Below are 7,860 nucleotides of genomic sequence, written 5' to 3' on the forward strand. Positions count from 1 at the left end.
GTACAGCACTACTAATGAGGACATGTGTACATTGTGTGGAGTTTATGAGATGTATTTATATATTATTTTTTAAAAAATACTTTTGTCGTATCCTTTGTTAAAGCTGGTGGCGCACCTGTAGTCCCAGCTATTTGAGGGGCTGAGGCAGAAGGATTGCGCCACTGCACTCCAACCTGGGTGACGAAGTCTCAAAATAAATAAATAAATAAAATTACAATATATTTTCCCATATATTTGGGCTTGATACTATTGATCCCTGTTTTAAATGAAAGAAAATTGTATCATAATTTTTAAAGATAGAAGAAAAAGGTCCTAGCATGGTAGATTAAATTTGTTTAATTGGTGTCTGTGATTCATAAAACCTGCAACTACAGATTATATAGATATTTGCTGTTGGTTCTAATTTTGCAAGTTTATGTCCTACAAATGAATGAGTTATGGTAAATATTGTTTTGGGAAATTTCCACTAACAATGGGAAAAAGAGGAGATTTTATATATAATTATGTAGGCTTCACTATCAAGTATGTTACTACAGGAAATGTCATCGTGCATGGGTATTGACCAAAACGAAAACAATCCTACACTTAAATTATTTTCATATTTGATTAGAAGGATTGTCCACAGACAGCTTTGTGACTTCATTCATGTCAAATTGTGTTTCTCCTCTAGTGCTAACTTCTCCTTAGCTAGATACTAGATATATGTGCCTGTGGACACTCTAACACTACCAAACCACAAAGGGACTTGGGAGGAAGGAGAAGTGGTTCTCTTAAACAATTGTCGTTATATGCTCAATTTTGTTTCTCTCTGATCAGAACCATGGAAGAGACTCCTACAAGTAAGAGACCTTGAAATTTAGAGTTTTGATACCTTAGGGACGTGTCCACTCCTGAATGTAAATCTTGAATTTTACAAGGCAATGAAAAGCAACTATTATTTTTAGAAACACAGTTCCTAAACTGGCCTGAAGGCACCCTGGACACCACAGTAAACTCACAAGGGTGCTGCCAAATATTTTAAGTTTTCTTTGGCCCTAGAAGTACCATGAAAAAAACAAAAACCCAAGATATTAAAATCATTATGAACTGAGGAAGTTAGAGAAATTTCTTTTTCTCAGACAGTGTAGAGGGGCTTGATTGGTAGTTGAAGACCCTGGTGTTGGTAGATGTGTTTTGGGCGAGCTTTGCAGTTTGCTGTTGCCATTTTGGAGGATCAAGCCTGTCCACATTTTCCACTTCAACTGAATGTTGAGTTACAGTGGATTAAAGTACATTAAAGATCTCATATGAAATGAATTATCGTCAGCTGAGCCAGTTGCTCATGACCAGATAACTGAGAAAAATAGGAAGATCATTAAGGATGTCAAGCAGCTGTCCAGAGTTTGCAAAAACGTTCATTAGCATTGCTCATGGCTGTAATGGCTTATCTAGATTTTCATCTGTATAAGTGCTGAGTAGGTTATCTCTTAGAATAATGAAATTATTATTTCACCTTGGGAAGACTATTTCCAATGTTATGGTCATAGGGCCTAATGACTCTAATGTCAAGCTACCAAAGATCCTGGAACCATTGCTGGTCTCAATGTACTTAAAATTTTCAATGAGCCAGCTGCTGCTTCTGTTGCTTATGGTGCAGACAAAAAGGTTGGAGCTGAAAGAAGTGTGCTCATCTATGACTTAAGAGATGAAATTTTTGATGTGTCTATCCTCACTCTTGAGGATGAAATATTTGAGATCAAATCTATAGCTGGAAATACCCACTTAGGTGAAGAAGATTTTTGACAACCAAATGATCAAACATGTTATTGCTGAGTTCAAATGCAAGCATAAGGACAGTAGTGAGAACAACAGGGCTGTCTGATGCTTCTGTACTGCTTGTGATGAGCTAATTGCATTCTCCCTTCCAGCACCCAGGCCAGTATTGAGATGGATTCACTCTGTGAAGGAACAGATACGTATACCTCCATTACCCATGCCCATTTGAAGAACTGAATGCTGTCCTGTTCCATGGCACCCAGGACCCGATAGAGATAGCCCTTCAGGACACCAAACTAGACAAGTTGCAGATCCATGTTATTGTCCTGGTAAGTGGTTCTATCTGTATCTCCTAGATCCAAAAGCTTCCTCAATAATTATTTAGTGGAAAAGAACTGAGCAAGAGCATTGACCCTGATGAAGCTGTTGCTTATGGTGCAGCTGTCCAGGCAGCCATCCTATCTTAAGACAAATCTTAAACTGTTCAAGATTTGCTACTTTTGGATTCACTCCTCTTCTCTTTGGTAATGATGCTGCTGTGGAGTCATGACTGTTCCCACGAAATGCAATATACTTTTCTTACCAAGCAGACCCAGACCTTCACTACCTATCCTGACAACCAACTGGTATGCTCATTCAAGCTTTTGAAGGTGAGAGTGCCATAACCAAGGATAACAATTTGCTAGTTATCCAGGGCAAGTTTGAGCTCACAGGCATACTTCCTGCTCCCTTTGCTGTCCCTCAAATTAAAGTCACTTGTGATATTGATGTCAATGTCATCCTCAACATCTCCTTGGTAGGAGGGATAATAATGCCACGTGAACTACAAACTTCAGATATATTATTTAATTTATACCTTAGGAAATTTTGAGGTTAGGCATTAGAATAATCCCGTTTAAAAAAATAAGTAAATCAAGGCTCTTAGGTTAAGTAAACTCTGTGGCCTCAGAGTTAGTCATAGGATCTAGGACTCATACAGAGGAGGTTTCAGTTTAGTGCCTACACTAACCACTGTACCATCCCTCCTCCTGCCCATCTCCATTCTCTGTTCTGTTGCACCTTTTCCACTGTTTGAACTTAAGTGTCCAAATACTGCCACATCCTGAAAGCAATTTCTCTCATAATAAATGTTAAGGAGGCGCTGATGAAAAATTGTACAGCATCAGAATCCTATCTTTGTGATTGATGATGTCGCTGCTTAATTATCTCATTTTCCCAGGTCCTTGATATTGTCAGGCTCTCTCTAAAGGAATCTGCTGAAAGGCTTGGCAAAAATCTTGAGAGCTATGCATTAACATAAAACTGAAAAAGCGTATGAAATTTTAGAGTTTTCACTTTTAAATCTTTATATTACCAGCTTGACATATAAGAGTTATAATTGGACATATTCCTAATAACTTTCAGTAAGAACAAATAATTACATTCTGAAAGATCAACCACATAATTTTGAAAGGACCAACTTGTCATGGTGAAAATCACTTCTTTCATTCCTTTGCAGTTATTTTTAAGTATTATATAAACGCACTTAGCTCTTCACGGTAATACTTTTGCTTCCTTCTATGGTAATTCATACCTATTACTTAATTTTCCACATGACATTTTTATGAGAGTTGCAGATCTTAGTCCCATATTAAAATAAAGCATTATTATGTGAAAAAAGAAAATGTAAGCAGATCAAAAGAAAAAGTAAGTTTTTAAACTCAGTTTCTGAGAAGATGTAGTAGACATACTTTCTTTTTTAATTAAAAAATTTTTATTTGTAGACATTTTTGGGATATATGTGCAATTTTGTTTCATATGTAGATTACATGGTGGTCATGTCAGGGCTTTTAGGGTATCTATCGCCTGAATAATGTATATTGTACCCATTAAATAATTTTTCATTATCATGCTAAGTATAGCTAAAAACCCTAGATGTTATCCATAAAATAAATAGGCTCTGACAGGTGAAGAGAAGAGAAGACAGACTGGCTAGAGACCTCAGAACTCAAAGAATAACATGGTGTGAATTTCTTGGATACTCTAGTGTAAGTACTGGAGAAGCTGGCAACAAGGAATTTCTAATGGACTCAGACAAAAAAAAGAAAAGAAAAAAGGAAAAATCCTCAAGAAAAGATAGCTGCGACTAGTCACAAAACCACGAAGAGGGCAGCCTAGAAAGACAGGACACTTTTAGATGATTTTATTGATACATAGTGTTTTTACATATTATGGGGTACAAGTGGTATTTTGTTATATGCGTAGAATATGTCATTATCAAGGCAGGGCATTTAGAATTTCCATCACTTCAAGCATTTATCATTTCAATATATTGAGAATATTTCACATCCTCACTTCTAGCTATTTTGAAATATATCGTACATTTTTGTTAACTACAACCACCCTACTTTACTATCAAACATTAAGAATTTTTTTTTCTTTTTCTTTCTTTTTTTTGGGGGGTAGACAGGGTTTTACTCCTGTCTCCCAGGCTGGAGTGTAGTGGTGTGCTCTTGGCTCACTACAAACCACAACCTAGACCTCCTAGGCTCAAGTGATCCTGCCTCCTCAGCCTCCTGAGTAACTGAGACTACAGGCATGCACCAACATGCCTGGCTACTTTTTGTATTTTTAGTAGAGACGGGGTTTCACAATGTTGGCCAGGCTTGTCTCAAACTCTTGACCTCAAGTGATCCACCCACCCGGCCTCCCAAAGTGCTAGGATTACAGGTGTGAGCCAACATTCCTGGCCTGGACTTATTTTTTTCTATCTCACTGTATATTAGTACCCATTTGCCAAACTCTCTTCATCCTCCCCTTCACACCCGCATCCTTCCCAGCCTCTGGTGTCCAGAGTAGAATGATAATTCTACTCTCCACGTCCATGAGATCAGCTTTCTTAGATCCCACATATAAGTAAGTACACATGCTAATTGTCTTTTTGTGTCTAGATTATTTCACTTAACACAGTGACCTCCAGTTCCATCCATGTTTTGCAAGTGACATGATTTTTATTCTTGATGATTGCTCTACTCTGCCTAATACAGCAGTATGAACTATGGCCCCACCCCCACCTCCACCAGCAAAGGCTAAGGGGAAAGAGGCTTCTCCCCTTGCGGGTCTGTAATGAAGTGTCTCAATCCCCTACCAAAATGGGGCCAGAGAAGGGCAAGTAAGAAGTCAGGATTTTTGGTTCCACCAGCTGCTAAGCAGGCCTCCCCCACACCCGTGGTGTCAGTGAACTTTTTACCACACCAGCCCTGCACTATCAGAGGAGGCCTCATGGGGGGTTAAGACTTCCTCTGACACTCAGCTTGGTAACAAAACCACCCCACTGCAGTGTCAGTGGAGACTACCATGAGAGAGCAATAATGAGCTGGCCCTCCCCATCCCAACCAGGGTGGCATCCACAAAAGCCTGGTGGAAAGCCTCAACTCCCAACCCCACCCAGTAGTGACAAGGAGCCTTTTCTACCCTCAGGTGTCAATGAAGGCCAAGAGGAAAACCTGGGAGTTTTCTACACTTACCTGGCAACAATGGGAAGGTGTCTCTCTTTTCCCCGCAGGCATGCTGTCAGAGGAGACCTTGGCTATATGCTATAAGATATAAATGAGGTCCAGATAATTATAATATAATCTCCTAAATGTCTAATTTTTCAATAAATAATTCATACAAGCAACCAGAAAAAAATATATTGAATTTCATCAAAATTAAAAATTATGCATCATCTCAAGAGGAAGAAAAGACAAGCTACCAACTGAAAATATTTACAAACCACATATCTTATAAAATACTAATCTATAGAATATATAGATATATCAAGATTCAACATTAAACACCAAACCATATAATTGCAAAATGGGAAAAATGTAAAGAGACCCTTCACCAAAGAAGACACATAGATGGAAAATTGCCATGTGAAAAGATGTTCATGAGTAGCCATTAGGGAAATGCAAATGAAGACCACAATGAGATATCACTATACATCTGTTAGAAGAGTGAAAACAAACACACGGTGACACTAAATGCTGCCATGAATGTGGAGAAACTGGATACACATGTATTGCTGGTGAGAAAATACGACAATTTAGTCACTCTAGAAAATAGTTTGGTAGTTTCTTTAAAAACTAAACATAAACTTACCTTGCAGTCCAGAAATTTCAGTTCTCAGCATTTATCCCTCCAGAATAAAAACTTAGGTCCACACAAAAACCCATGCATGATTGCTTATGGCAACTTTATTTGCAATAAACCCCAAATTGGAAACAACCAAAATGTTCCTCATAGGTAAATGGTTACATAAAATGCAATAGAAACAACATACCTTGAAATACTACTCAGCAATATAAAGGAAGGAACTCTTGATTGATACACCGAATTGGATGGATCTTATATTAGTTTGCTAGGACTGCCATGACGAAATACCAATCTGTGTGACTTAAACAACAGAAATTTATTTTCTCCCAGATTTGGAGGCTAGAAGTGCAAGATGAAGGTGTGGGCAGGTTTGGATTGTTTTAAGGCCTCTATCCTTGGCTTTCTGATAGCTGTCCTTTCACTGTATCCTCACAAGATCTCTCCTGAGTGCCTGTGCATCCCTGATATCTCCTTAGATGTCCAAAGTTCTTCTTTAACAATACTAGTCAGGTTGGGTCAGTGCCCACCCTAATAGCCACATTTTAATTTAATCACTTCTTTAAAAGCCCCATCTCCAAATACAGTCACTCTCTAAAGTACTGAAGACATAGGACTTCAACATACAAGTTTTGAGGGAGTACAATTCAGCCCATAAAAGATCTCATGGGTGGTAAGCCAAGTGACTAAAACCAATTTTAAAGGTCACATACTGTATGAATCCATACAATATTCTGCAAATGACAAAATTATAGAGATAGAAAACAGAATAGTGTGTGCCAGTGATTATGGATGGTGAATGCAGGTAGATATGACTATAAAGGATTAGAATAAGAGAGATCTTTCTGATGATAATTCTGTATCTTGATTTTGATAGTGGATACACAAATCTACTGGAATAAAATGACATAAAACTATATACATGCCTTGTACTGATACCAAATTCCTAGCTTTGATATTCTTTTATCAAATAATTGGTCTCATTTACTGAATGATGCAAGCAATGGTGGAAACTGGCTTAAAAGTACAGAGGACCTCTGTACTACCTTTGTAATTTCCTGTATAATTATTTAAAACAAACAACAAAGAAAACTAGGCCGGGCGCAGTGGCTCACACCCATAATCCCAGCACGCTGGAAGGCTGAGGTGGGCGGATCACCTGAGGTCAGAGGTTCGAGACCAGCCTGCCCAACATGGCAAAACCCTGTCTCTACTGAAAATACAAAAAATTAGCTGGGCATGGTGGTGGGCACCTGTAATCCCAGCTACTTGGGAGGCTGAGGCAGGAGAATTGCTCGAACCTGGGAGGTGGAGGTTGCAGTGAGTGGAGATTGCGCCACTGCACTTCAGCCTGGGCAACAAGAGCAAAACTCCATCTCAAAAAAAAAAAAAAAAAAAAAAAAAAGAAGCGTCAAGGCTAGTCTTCAACTATCAAAGGAAATCTTGAAGTTACTGCCTTTACAGATGTTACCATATTAACTTTGGTTTTGCAAGTGCAAAGAAGTCTGATATTTTAGTTTTAAAAAAGATCTCGATTTTAATCGAATAGCATTTGGAATGATGTTAGTGACAATTAACACATGGACCTTTTTTCTTCATTTTGTGTTATTTTTTGAAAACTCCATACAGATATTTTTATTTCTAGCAGGCAGATGTCAAAACTCTCAGTGAGATTACTTGACTTACTTCCTCCCTTAGCAAAGGTGGACATTCAGCACAAGGTGGACATTCAAACATTTTGTTTGTGCTGACAGAAGGTGATGAGAGCACCCAAGGTTAGCTCTACCTTGTATCTGCCATTTGGGCAACACTTACGATATTTTGGCATTCATCTTTAGTGGTTTGGTCAATATTTTCAATTAACAAAATAAGAAAACTTAGTGTTTAATTTTTTTTTTTTTTTTTTTTGAGAGGATGTCTCGCTCTGTCACCCAGGCTGGAGTACAGTGGTGCAATCTTGGCTCGGCTCACTGCAACCTCCACCTCCTGGGT

General features: G+C 38.4%; 1 pseudogene; it reads left to right on the forward strand.

Annotated features, from left to right (window-relative positions):
* The first annotated feature begins 1,474 nt into the window (after positions 1–1,474).
* Positions 1,475–2,551, forward strand: LOC105504795 (annotated as a pseudogene).
* The last annotated feature ends 5,309 nt before the right edge of the window (positions 2,552–7,860 follow it).

The sequence above is a fragment of the Colobus angolensis genome, unplaced genomic scaffold, assembly GCF_000951035.1.
Source record: "Colobus angolensis palliatus isolate OR3802 unplaced genomic scaffold, Cang.pa_1.0 Scaffold95, whole genome shotgun sequence".
Taxonomy (NCBI): Eukaryota; Metazoa; Chordata; class Mammalia; order Primates; family Cercopithecidae; genus Colobus; species Colobus angolensis.